The sequence below is a fragment of the Marmota marmota genome, unplaced genomic scaffold, assembly GCF_001458135.2.
Source record: "Marmota marmota marmota unplaced genomic scaffold, marMar, whole genome shotgun sequence".
NCBI lineage: Eukaryota > Metazoa > Chordata > Mammalia > Rodentia > Sciuridae > Marmota > Marmota marmota.
The window spans coordinates 18,592,613-18,606,675 of record NW_025999960.1 but is presented as its reverse complement, the minus strand read 5'-3'; positions in this window follow the sequence as shown (position 1 = coordinate 18,606,675).

Here is a 14,063-nt window from a genome sequence, read left to right as displayed (position 1 = left end):
CATAGAAACATCCACTTAAGGTCCAGGGGTGTAGAATACTTGCCTAATCTGCCTGCTACCCAGGTTCCATCCTCAGCACTGCAAAGAAACAGAAGAAAATATCCCCCTCCCTATTTAACACTTAAAATCCTGGCTGGTGTTGCTTCTCAGTTACTTTTTGGGAAATAATTGAGCTACACAAATTATTAAGGACAAGTGGTTGGAGCTGGGGTGGAGGCTCAGTGGTAGGATGCTTGTCTAGCATGCACGACGTACTGGGTTTGATCCTCAGCACCAATAAATGTAAAATATTGTGTCCACCTAAAACTAAAAAATAAATGTTAAAAAAAAGGACACATGGCAAGACTACCAGAACTTTTTGTTATTTCCAATCCCTAAAAATATCATTTATGAAAACAATAATGTGGTCATGTAGAAGTCATCCAGAATTACTTGAAGAGGCAGGTACAGACTGTACAAACCATAGCAAAAGGACAAGCAAATCAGACCTGATTCTCTTGACCATGTGGGGAAAAAAAAAGTCTATTAGTAAATTACTAGTAATTCCCCTATAAACTTATAATTTTTATATAAATGGTATTTTACTTCCAAATAATAAAATTGTTTTGAGAATATTAATGTGAATTTCAAATCCTAATCTTTAAAAAAAATTATTGTCAAACCCTAATCTAAAAGGATTCTGCATATCTCAAAAATGTCTCAAAATATAGTAAAAAATGGGGGGAGAGGGATCCTAATTTTTAATTCAAGGCAAAGCCATAAAGCAAAAACAAAAACATTTTTGAATTCTTTGAATTATCTCCATTTGAGAAATATTTTTAAGAGAAGTTTAGAAGTACAGGACATAAAAAAGGTAATCACCTATTTTTCTTCAACTTTATGACACTAGTGCTTCTTTCCTCTTCCCAAAATCCAACCTCAAAGTATCTCTCTCCCTCTCTCCCATTCCCTTTGAGTGCCATTGAAGGGCTGATTCCAGCCAAGCACAGTGGTGCACGCCTGTAATCCCAGCGGCTCAGGAGGCTGAGACAGGAGGATCGCGAGTTCAAGCCAGCCTCAGCAACAGCGAGTTGCTAAGCAACTCAGTGAGACCCTGCCTCTAAATAAGGTACAAAATAGGGCTGGGGATGTGGCTCTGTGGTTGAGGATCCCTGAGTTTAATCCCCCGTCATCCCACCCCCCAAAAAAAGGGGCTGGATATGTGGCTCAGTGGTTAAGTGCCTGTGAGTTCAATTCCTGGTACCAAAAATAGATAAATAAATAAGAAGGGCTGATTCCATCTTAGTCATTCTTCACCTGAGGCACATCTCTGCTCTGGTGCCTTTGAACATATTGTCCCTTTTGCTTCATCTACATTATGACCTTAAATTTTTTTTGGATGTCACCTCTCTAGTGAAGCCTTCCTTGAGTGTATAAAATTACATTTCCATCTCCTATTCTTGCTGGTCCTATCCCCTGTGTGCCCTATTTTTCTCTAGAGCATGAATAGGCATTTAGCATACTATTTAAGTATTTTTTTTTTTATGGGAGGTACCAGGTTTTGAACTCAGGGGCACTCAACCTCTGAGCCACATCCTTAGTCCTGTTTTGTATTTTATTTAGAGACAGGGACTCACTGATTTGCTTAGTGCCTCACTGTTGCTGAGGTTGGCTTTGAACTTGCAATCCTCCTGCCTGAGCCTCTTGAGCCACTGGGATTACAGGTATGTGCCACTACTCCCGGCTCTTCCTGAGTATTTATTTTAAAATTTTCTGTCTCACTCAACTAGAATGCAAGCTATCAGAGCAGAGATTTTATACTGATGCCTCCAGAAATGGTATCTGTTACTTTCTAGTTGGGTACTAGGGCTGACAATGGTTGGTGAACTTCAGGTACTGGTTAACTTACTCTCAGTCATATTACTTTTTTTCTTTTTTTTCCCCCCCAGTACTGGAGATTTAACCCAGGAGTGCTCCATCACTGAGCTACACCTCCATCCCTTTTTTATTTATATTTTGAGAGAGGGTCTTTATAAGTTATCAAGCCTGGCCTAGAACTTGCAGTCCCCCTGCCTCAGCCTCCTGAGTCTCTGAGATTACAGATATGCACTTCAGTCATACAACTTTTAAGTTGTGGAGTCAAAAACTAGGATTATCTCACTTGGTTCTTAACCATATATCTAACCTGCTTCTATTGACAAGTGTATATCATTCAAAGGTGATATATATCATTCATAGGTGTGGTTATTAGATCTGTTTTATTAATCATGTACTATGTATCTAGTGCTTATGGGAAGGATGAGGCACATGAAGGTTTAGTTATCCACTTGCTCTTGTTCTGGGGAAATCGAATTTCCAGCAAACAGGAAAACAAAGACATTGGGCCAAGAGTGGTGGTGCCCTCCTATAATTCCAGCAATTTGGGAGGATGAGGCAGTAGGATCCCAATTAGAGGGTAGCCTCAGTAATGTAGGAAGACCTTGTCTTGAAATTTAAAATAAAAAGGGTTGGGGATGTAACTCAGTGGTAAAGCACCTCTGGGTTCAATTCCCAATGCTAAAAACCAACCAAACCAAACAAAACAAAAGCAAGGAAGGGGGTCAAAGTCTTCAGAGGCAGAAGGAAGATGGTGCCCTTCTCAAGGAAGCAAGCCATGCTGGGAAGTTAAAAAGCTGGGGGATGGGGAGATGGGGGGGGTGATGTGGCAGCTGGGTATCAGCCTTTTTATTTTTTTTGAGGAAAGTAGATGAAAGCAAACAAGCTACAGTCAAGTCAGTATTTAACTGGATTCTTGGAACTGTTTTTATGCATGCTAGGTCCTCATTTGGCTATTCTTCTTCTGTTTATGTAACTTTAAAAGATATTTTTATTTTGAAATAATTTCAAACTTATTTAAAGTTGCAAAAGTAGTTACAGAGACCACCCCATATGTGTGCTTTTTGTCCAGATTTATTTAGTTTTTTCTGTGTTGGGGACTGAACCTGGGGCTTCACATATGCTTGACAAGTGCTCTACCACTGAGCCATATCCCCAGCCCTCAGACTTACTGAGTTTTAATATTTTGACATTTGTTTTATTATGCTCTCTATATATGTACTATATTCATGTTTTTCTGAACTACTTGAGAGTCAGTTACATGTATTATGTCTCTTTGTCTCTTAATACTCTAATGCATACTTCTCAAGAACAAGAATATTCTCTTAAAATAACCATGGTACAGTTACCAAATTCAGGAAATTTAACGTTGGCACTCTAAAGTCCATATTCCAAAATTGTCAATTGTCCCAATAACTCCCTTTATAGTATTTTTACCCTCACAAAGATCCAGTCCATGATTGTGTAGTACATTTTGTTTTATTTGAGATTATTCCTTTAATATGAAATAGTTCCTCAGACTTTATTATTTAGTGACAATGACATTAACAACAATATAGTCTGGTTATATTATAGAATATTATAAAATGCTCCTTGATTTTTTTTTTTTTTTTTTGGTTATAGGGTTGCTTAACCACTGAGCCATATCTCCAGCACCTCCCCCTTTTTTAAAAATATTTTTTAGTTGTTGATGGACCTTTATTCATTCATTTATTTACATGTGATACTGAGAATTGAACCTAGTGCCTTATACATGGCGAGGCAAGTGCTCTACTACTGAGCCACAACCCTAGTCCTCCAGCCCTTTTTATTTTTTATTTTGAAGCAGGTTCTCAGTAAGTTGCTGAGGACCTTGCTAAGTTGCTGAGGCTGGCCTCAAATTTGTGATTCTCGGGGCTGGGGATGTGGCTCAAGCGGTAGCGCGCTCGCCTGGCATGCGTGCGGCCCGGGTTCGATCCTCAGCACCACATACAAAGATGTTGTGTCCATCAAAAACTAAAAAATAAATATTAAAAAAAAAATTTGTGATTCTCCTACCTCAGCCTCCTGAGCCACTGGAATTACAGGTGGGTATTACCACACCTGGCTTGGAGATTAGATTTTGCATAAAGATGGCAATGTCCTTACATTGATTTAGCATTAGTGTTATAGGTTTCATAGGATTATAGCTCTTGGAGGTAAAAGGCCAGCACAAGTACTCCTTTGTTATAACCTTGGCCTTTAGTCAGACTTTTAATCCTGTATTTCATAAAGAAGCCTGCTGAGTCTGGGCAAAGCTAAGGTTCTTGACAGGATCACAAAAGTGTCTGTCTCTTAAGCAGAAGATGTATTTTATTGTAAAGTAGAAAATCATTTGTTTGTATGAGTCACCATTTCTTTAATTTTATCCCACAAATACAATAATTCTGTGCCTTCTTTCCTAGACTAATATTTTGCCAGCTCTTGAGATCCAGTTTCCACATGTTAGAGAGATCCATGGGGTCAATTCTGGTGGCCTAGTTTTGAAAATATTCCTGGAGATCATTTTTAGTAAATTGTTGCAGTGCTGACATAATTAGCTTGCACATTTTCTTAATTTGTAGCATGTTATTTTTAGCTTTTTCTAATAACATACATTACAGTTAGCTCATGTTTTTAGTATCAATTGGAAGATGGTGTTGCTGCTTCTTCACTTTGCCTGTATAGAGATTTGAGGATAATGTTCACTGAGTATTGACACTGGGATTTTCTTTGGTGGAAGATTTTTAAACTGCAAATTTAATTTATATAATAGAAAAGGGCTATACAGAACTATTTCCTCTTGAGTAATTTGGTAGTTTTTGTCATTCAAGAAATTTGTTTAAGCCTGGAGCAACATGATTTTAAGACAATATAAAGTGACAACAATCAGTGTGGTATCAGCATAATGATAGACAAATAGATCAATGGACCAAATGAAAGTCCATCAATAGATGCACATGTATATAATCCATTCATTTTTAGCACAGGTGCAAAGATAATTCAATGGAGAAATAGTATTTCAATGAATGGTGGTAGAACAACTGGCCATACGCAAAATGTGGTATCTCATGCTCTGAGAATATGAGTAAGTGGCTAGCTAGACACAGTGGTGCACCCCTGAAATCCCAGTGACTTGGGAGGCTGAGGTGGGAGGAATTGTGAGTTCAAAGCCAGCCTCAGCAAAAGCGAGGCGCTAAGCAACTCAGTGAGACCCTGTCTCCAAATAAAATACAAAATAGGGCAGGGGATGTGACTCAGTGGCTGAGTGCCCCTGAGTTAAATATCAGGTACCCCAGAAAACAAAACAAAACATAATCTCCCCTTAAGTAAACAAACAAACAAACAAATAAACAAAGAATATGAGTAAGTAGGAACCTCATGTATTCACTTATGGTGAGACTGCAAATGGTCCCAGGCTTAGCCATTCTGGAGAACATCTGGCAATTCTTAGTGAAATTAAATATACCTTAAGAAGCAGCTCCTGGGAAGTCTCACAGAAAACCTCTCTCCCCTCAGGCTCATACTAAATGCCCACTGCCAAATGGAGGCATGTATAAAAAGTGGTGCATATGATGAAATCCTTCCCAAGTTATCAGCAGAAATGAGCTAAATTTATCTGTAGCACCATTAATACACCTTCTGAATTGGTGATGAATGAAATGGGATGAAAATTATAGTATAAATGATTTTCTGAAAATTAAAAAGGTACAGAAAAGCACTGTATTTTACAAGAATACGTACAGATTTTTCATTAGAGTGGGTCCCTATGATGAGAAGGGCAATAACAGGAGGGACAGGTACTAGAGTTGATAACTATACCAAAACAGGAGAGGCCCTGTAGGCCCATGAGTTGTGCAGTAGTGAATGGGATATGAGCCACTAGTCCGAGTGATCACAGACCACTCTTTCAAGAAATTTGGCTTTGACAGGGAGCTGAGAAGTGGACAGCAGCTTCACTAGGATGAGGGTGAGGAGAGGGGAGGTTAGAGATGAGAGACTGTGGGACAGCATACCTGGGTCTTTTTAGAAGCAATTTGATAGAAAGGAAAAGGGAGGATGGTACCTGGAGTCTATCAATGGGATGGATGACATGGCCAGAGGTAAACAATTAACTTTCTTTTGGCAGGGGCGATGTAAAAGAGTAGGATTTTTTCAAGTGAGAAGAAAAGAGACAGAGCTTTCATAGAGCCAAAGGGGACCCAATGTAGGTTGCCCAGCAATTAACCTTTGATGAAAGGAACTGATTTCTCCAGTTAAGAGGAAGGAACCAGAGGAGAGGCCTAGTGGGAGAACCTGTACACTTGGAACTGGGTGAAAGGAGGAAAGAGAAAGAAGGACGGAGTTCTTTTGCAGAATGGAAAGGAATTCCTCCAGGTAAACAGTAGGATCTTTGGACATTGGTAAAATCCCATTCAAGGTCTCTCTTGCTGAACAGTGGAGCTTATGTCTTGGAGGGGGGGGGACTCCAAACAATAGAAGAAAGAAGGAAGAGCACCAAATAATGGAGTGTGCGTGTGTGAGAGAAGTCACGGACCGCTGGAGCTACGCAGATCCAGAGAGGACCGCCCAACCGTGGAGGGGTGTCATATTGGTCCCAGGACAGGCAAGAAGGTTTAGAGAAAAGACTGAACAAAATTGAAGGGCAGTTTGGGAGACACAGATGGGGCTGTAGCAAGGAGAGAGGAAAACACTTGCAGACTCAAGACGGGAAGACAGGTGCTCCCTAGCCAGGGAGGAGGACCAAGAGTCTTCCCAACCAGGTACATCCATCCTGGCTCCAGGTGCTTCCCACCCACATTTCCTTTGGAAGAACATGGGGAAGAGGTGCCATCTGGGCAAAGCAGCTGACACCCTATGGGCACAAAGATCATAATCCAAAGAGGCAAAAAGTTGAGAAGTCCTGCAGCTGTGCCAAGGTGATGCTTTCTGGTCCCACCCACCTCAACTCATCTTTCTTTGGGATAGATGCAATCCTGCCCCAAGTGCCTTTGGCCCTCTGCCAGAGCCCTTTTCTCAGACTAAGAGCCCGGGCCTGCCAGGCATGATGGCACACCCCACTAATCATCTGGCTTGGGAGGCTGAGGCAGGAGGATCGCAAGTTCAAAGCCAGCCTCAGCAGCTTAACCATAGGGTTAATGAGTGGGGAAGACCTAGTGTGGAGGACTGGGGAGGAGCTTTGTCACTCTCACTGCATGGAGACTATCTTTGGAGAGCCCCTGAGCAGAGGTTAGGGCCATGGGGAAGTATACTGGAAGAATGTGACTCAGAGTCTTGGTCCTGCAAGGATGAGGTTATAGCTAGTTCCCTGGCCACCAGAAAGCACAGGAACCACTGACAGAGGTGTAAGACAGTTTATGACACCATTAGAAGCACTTAAAGATATTCAAGTAGTAACTGGACATGGTGGCACAAGCCTGTAATCCCAGTGACTAAGGAGGCTAAGGCAGGAATATCTCAGTTTGAGACCCTGTCTCAAAATAAAAAATAAAAATATGAGGACTGGGGATATAAAACTCAGTGGTAGTGTGCCCCTGGGTTTAATCCCCAATACAAAAAAAAAAAGAAAAAAGAAAGAAAGAAAGAAAATTCAAGTAGTATACAAAAGACTCTCATAACTTTCTGAAACTAAAAAAACATTTTCAAAAAAATCAGTATATGTATTGAAAGCATGGTCACTGCAGAGACTCAAATTAGTGGTTTGGAAGAACAAGTGGAAAAAGTATTTCAAAACAGAGCAAATAATATGAAGAGATGGAAATAATGAGAAAAATATGAGACTTGGAGAGTAGATCTAGTAGTCCTAACATTCAAATACATTAGTTTCCAAAGGCAAAAAGGCATGAGTGGAGGAGAGGCAATAATTAGAGAGTAAAGATATCTTGCTGACCTGAAGAAAGATCTGAGCTTACATAATGAAAATACAAGACAAACACATACGCATGAAATTCCTGAATTCTGAGGTTAAAGGAAAACATTTTCAAGTTTCTAGAAAGAGTTATCTACAAAGGGAAATGGATCAGGCTGGCATAGGACTTCTCATTTGTGACACTGGACAGTAGGAAAACTAGCCAAGTGGTGCCACACACAGTAATTCCAGCAACTCAGGAGGCTGAAGCAGGAGGATTGCAAGTTTGAGGCCAGCCTGGGCACTTAGTGAGAGCTTGTCTCAAAAAAGGGGGCAGGGTTGGGAGGTATATATACAGTTCAGTGGTAGGAGCACTTGCCTATCATTCACAAGGCCCTGAGTTCAAATCCCAGTACCACATACACACACACACACAAAATCAATGTACCACTTTTTCCACTAGTGGAATCATAATTAATACAAAAGAAACCTTTAAAAGAGGAGGATAAGAACAAAAAATCAGACAAATAGCATTAGAAAAATTATATATTTTAAACCATACCAATAATTATATTAAATGTAAATTATCTCAACCATTTAAATACCCAATTTAAAAGCAGCTATTATTGGATAAGATTTAAAAAAAAAAAAAAAAGCAAGATTCAATTATCTTCTGCTTACAAGAACCTCACTTTAAGGCCAGGAATGGTGACTCACGCCTATAATCCCAGAGGCTTAGGAGGCTGAGGCAGGAGGATGGAGAGTTCAAAGCCAGCCTCAGCAACTTAGCAAGGCCCTGAGCAACTAAGTAAGACCCTGTCTCAAAATAGAAAAACTGGCTGGGAGGGCTGGGATTGTGGCTCTGTGGTAGAGTGCTCACCTAGCACATGTGAGACCCTGGGTTCGATCCTCAGCACCACATAAGAATAAATAAGTGAAATAAAGAGAGATTGTTTCCAACTACAACTAAAAAATAAATATTAAAAAAAAAAAAAAAAACGGCTGGGGTTGTGACTCAGAGGTTAAGTGCCCTTGGGTTCAATTCCTGGTATCCAAAACAGAACAAACAAAACAGAAAGACAAAACTTAAAAATGAAACAATGGAAAAAGATAAAACATGCTAACATTAATCAGAAGAAAGGTGGAGGCCATTTCTAGCAGTGTACTGGGTTGGCTGTGTCATGTGGCCTCAGTCCGTGGCCGCCCCTTGGGCCTGGTGCAATCCTGGGGTAGGGTGAGTGAGCCTCCTGCCTCCTCACCAGGAGCTGCATCCCTTGCTTATTGGCCCAACATGGTTGGTCTCCTTCCAGAACCAGTTGTATTTGTTTTTTGTCTAAATTCTCCTTGGTTCTTACTTCTCTCAGTGGTGACGTCTTGAGGCAGGCAGGAAATAGTAAATCTTTTTCTTTGCCAACAATAAGCTTTCATCTCCTCTCTCTCTCCTGCCCTTCTCTGTCACACCCTGCAATTTGTTTTGTTTTGTTATGACACAAGTATTTACATAACTAATGGCCATGGTAGCAGGTAGCAGCCTTGGCTTGTTATGGTGCCATCTCCTCCTAACCTGGCTACTGGAATCCCCAGGAGTAAAGAACTCAGGCTCTCCAGCACAGAAGACTGCTGCATTGACCTTCAGAAGAAACTAACTGCCCAAGCCAGCAAATTGTGGGAATCCAACTTCTTTCCTAATGTCATGAGATTCAATTTATTAAAGTTTAAGAAAAATCCTCCTAAGATTCTGTTAGCAGAGGACACAATTGCTGGCCACGGGGAGAGGCTGGGCTCTACCACTGGCTGCTCCACAAATATTCAGAGTCGAAATGGTAGGAAAATAGTTTTATTAAAAGACAGTTTTAAGGAGGATAGAAGAAATTTTGTGTTTCAAAAATCCCATCTTCAGGAGGCTCTGGGATGAGAGAAGCTTTTTTTCAGGTGCTGGGATTGAGCCCAGGGGTACCTACCACTGAGCTGTATCTCCAGCCCCTTTATTTTTTATTTTGAGACTAAATTGCCCAGGCTGCCTTCAAACTTGCCATCCTCCTATCTTAGTCTCCTAAATTGCCACTGCCCCAGAGGAAAGCTTTCAAAAGAGAAGAGGTGGCAAAGTGAGACAAAAGGCAGAAAATAGACACATGAAGATTTAGTTAGTATGTACTGCAGGGGCCAAAAGAGTGGGTGATCCACAATCTCAGTTTCCTTGGCCACCTGTCAGGCCCGGGGCTTGCAGCCCTCTCAGCCTTTACTCTCAACATGAAGAATTTCTCAATATTAGAGGGGCCCTTAATTTCAGTCTGTTTCAATCCCTCATAAGGCTGTTACATGTACTACTGTGCTGGGTTTTTTTGTTTGTGTTTCTTGGTGGTGAGGATTGAATCCCAGGGTGCTTTACCATTGAACCACATCCCCAGCCCTATTTTATGTTTTATTTAGAGACAGGGTCTCATTGAATTGCTTAGTGCCTCGCCATTGCTGAGGCTGGCTTTGAACTTGCAATCCTCCTACCTCAACCTCCCAAACCGCTGGGATTACAGGCATGCACCACTATGCCTGGCCCCAGATCTTTCTCTTTTAAGACAGGGTTTCACTAAATTGCTGAGGCTGGCCTTGAATTTGCAATTCTCCTGCCTCAACCTCCTGAGTCACTGGGATTGCAGGCTTGGGCACAGGTCACTGTACTATTTTTGATTGACACCTTTCTCTCTTTTTTAAAAATATATTTTTAGTTATCAATGGACCTTCATTTTATTTATTTATATGCGGTGCTAAAGATGGAACCCAGGGCCTCACACATGCCAGGCAAGTGCTTTACCACTGAGCCGTAACCCCAGTTGACATCTTCCTCTTTATCACAGGCTCCATTCTTTTGTCAGCCTACCTCAGCAAACTGAAAGAGGGGTGGGGGCAGGCCTGACAGGGCTGTTCCTGTCCTGAACATTGGCATCCTGGCTTTACTGCTAGGATTTTACCATTGTGCATTGCCTACTATGGTAAAATAGCCTGTTCCCAGCTGTAAGATTTTGAGCAGGAACTATAGAGAAGGGTTGAGGAACTCTGCAGTTCTTAAATGTTTTAACAAAACAATGGCTATATCTTATGGGTCCATTCCAAAAATGTACACAAAGCTTACAAACTAGCTAATTATGACACTGTTTTTCATGTCCTGGATCTGGCAAAAGCTCAACAGTTTTTCCACATGAATAGGTATCATGAAAGAATAGTAATGTTAATTGTGTGGGAAAGCAGAGGTTATCCTGTAGTGGAAAGTCTTACTGTTACCACCCTCTGTAGAGTGAGCATTGTTTTAAAATAATATTAATTGTCAGCTTGTTCTTGTAACAAATGGAAGAATGCAGTATGTCTAATTTCTTATTACTAAGTAATTTATTTTTAAGTTATTTAAGTATCTTATCCCCTACACTTATCTCTATCTTCAAGTTCTGGTGGAAGATGTCGAAAACAATTAAACATCAGTGAGGGACGACCTGTAATATTTTTCATTTATTTTCTTATTGACAGCAACAGGGAAATTTTTTCTTTTAATTATATTTATTATTTTAATTTGTTCTACTTAGTTTACATGGCAGCAGAATGCATTTCAATTCATTGTACACAAATGGAGTGCAACATTTCAATTCTCTGGTTGTACATGGTGTAGAGACGCATCATGTGGGCAATCGTATACATGTACCTAGGGTAAGGATGTCCATCTCATTCCACCATCTTTCTTACCCCCATAACCTCCCCCCACCCTCCCCTTTGGCCAATCCAAAAATCCTCCAACCTAGATGCCCATCAATAGATGAATGGATAAAGAAAGTGTGGTATGTAACAGGGAACTTTTAAAGCCAGGTAGTGAGTTTTCAAAATGTAAACACTTTGACAAGCAATCCTTGGCTAGCTCTGATCTCGTTTTCCAATAGGTTGGACTGCATGTAATTTGTGTCATTCTATCCATCCTTTGTAGGTGAGAATGTTCCGTATATCATGCTGGATGTGGTGGCACATGCCTCTAATTACAGCAACTCAAGGGGGCTGAGGCAGGAAGATGGCATGTGGGGACCAACTCAGCAATTTATCAAGACCCTGTCTCAAATAAAACAGCAACAACAAAAAAAACAAAACAAAAGGCTGGGAATGTAGCCCAGTGGTAGAGCAGCCCTGGGCTTGATTCCCAGTACTGAAAAAAAAAAAAAAATCCATATATCATGCCTTTAAGGACTGGACTTTTGGCTGTTTACTAATGAAAACTTTAGATAAGTGGTTATTATTTAGAGTTTATAACCTTATTGCTAGCACCTGCTACAATAATTATATTTTGCTAAAGATCTCAAGACTTGGCCTGGATCCCTAAAGGACTAGTGTCCTTAGGTTGATTCCATTTCCTAGCTTGTTTACAAAAAGTAACTTTAATTCAAAAGAAATTAAAATATCAAAAAAGGTGGGGGGAAGCATTGTTAATACTAAAATAGATTTCAAAGCTAAGTAGCTTATAAAGGTAAAGCTCACCTTTAATAATAGCAAAGAGGTCCTTTGGTCAAAAGGACATAACAATGCTAAATGTTCATGCATCTTAAACAGTGCTTCAAAAATATGTGAAGCTGTACCCGGCTGTAATTCCAGTGACTCAGGAGTCTGAGACAGGAGGATGGCAAGTTCAAGGCCAGCGTCAGCAACTTAGCGAGGCCTTAAGCAACTTAGACACTGTCTCAAAATTAAAAATAAAAAGGGGCTGTAGCTCGGTGGCAGAGCACTTGCCTAACATGTGTGAGGCACTGGATTTGATCCATCCCTTTCTCAAAATAAATAAATTTTTAAAAGGCTAGGGAAGTGGCCAGTGGTTAAGCGCCCCTTGGTTCAATCCCTTGTACCAAAATAAGTAAATAAATTAGTTAATTAATAATTATGATGCAAAAGAAAATAGATATAATTTTCTGTTTATGAGATTGGCCAATATTAAAAAGTAAAAAAAAAAAAACAGTATCAGCAGTGGAATGAGGAAATGGGTAACATCATATAACTGTAAGTTCATATAAGGTCTCTAGAGGGCAGTTTGGTAATGTGAGCAACTTTTTAATTTAGCTTGCTCAATGTTCCAGTAATTCTGCTGCTAGAAAATTCCCTTAAGAAAAAATATACGGAGCCGGGCATAATGGTACAAGCCTGTAATCCCAGAGGCTTGGGAGGCTCAGACAGGAGAATCATGAGTTCAAAGCCAGCCTCCAGAAACTTTGTGAAGTCCTGAGCAATTCAGTGAGAACTTGTCTCTCTGTTTTTAAAAAGGGCTGATTCAGAACTCCTGGGTTCAATCCACAGTACCACACACACACACCAAAAAAAATGTACAGTGAGGTATGTATATGTGAGAATTGTTTCTAAGAACAAATATTGTAAATAATTGAAACATGTAATTAATTATAGAAGATAATACAATATATTATCATGGAGTCATTAGAAAAGATGAAATATATCTATTTTTTAATTTTTTTGGTGGGGGGGTACCAGGGATTGAACTCAGGGGCACTCGACCACTAAGCCACTTCCCCAGCCCTATTTTGTATTTTATTTAGACAGGGTTTCACTGAATTGCTTAGTGCCTCACCATTGCTGAGGCTGGCTTTGAACTCGTGATCCTCCTGCCTCAGCCTCCTGAGCCACTGGGATTTTTTTTTTTTCAAGTTGTAGATAGACACAATACCTGTATTTTATTTATTTTTATGTGGTGCTGAGGATCAAACCCAGTGCCTCACACATGTGCTTTGACCACTGAGCTACAACTCCAGCCCCTGCTGGGACCATTTTTTAATTTTATTTGTTTATTTTTTTAGATCTATATTTGACATGAAAAGTTGTCATACACACTGTTGAAATGTGAAAAACAAAAACAAAAACAGTGTTCCATCTCTCTTAGGGACTCTGCTTTTCGGTTCTTGCTCACTCGTCCTGGGGTTAATGTTCCCTCCCTTCCACACCCAGAAGTCCCTAGAACCAGGATAGCAGGATAGGTGGAGAATCCCTGTGGAGAAGATAGACCACAGAGTCTTGTTTCTGGAATTTTTTTTTTCTTTGTGTGTGGCTGAGGATTAAACCCAGAGGCATTTTATCACTAAGCTACACCCCCAGCCCTTTTTATTTTTTATTTTGAGACAGGGTCTCGCTAAGTTGCTTAGGGCCTTGCTAAATTGCTAAGCTGGCCTGGAACCTGCCATCCTTCTGCCTCAGCCTTCACAGTCACTGGGATCACAGGCGTGCACCACCATGCCTGGCTTGGTTTCTCAAGCATATTTGCATGCAAATGTTTTGAACTTCTGTCCCCATACAATCAGCCCATTCCCTAATTTGATTTCCATTTTATAGTTGTGAAAAC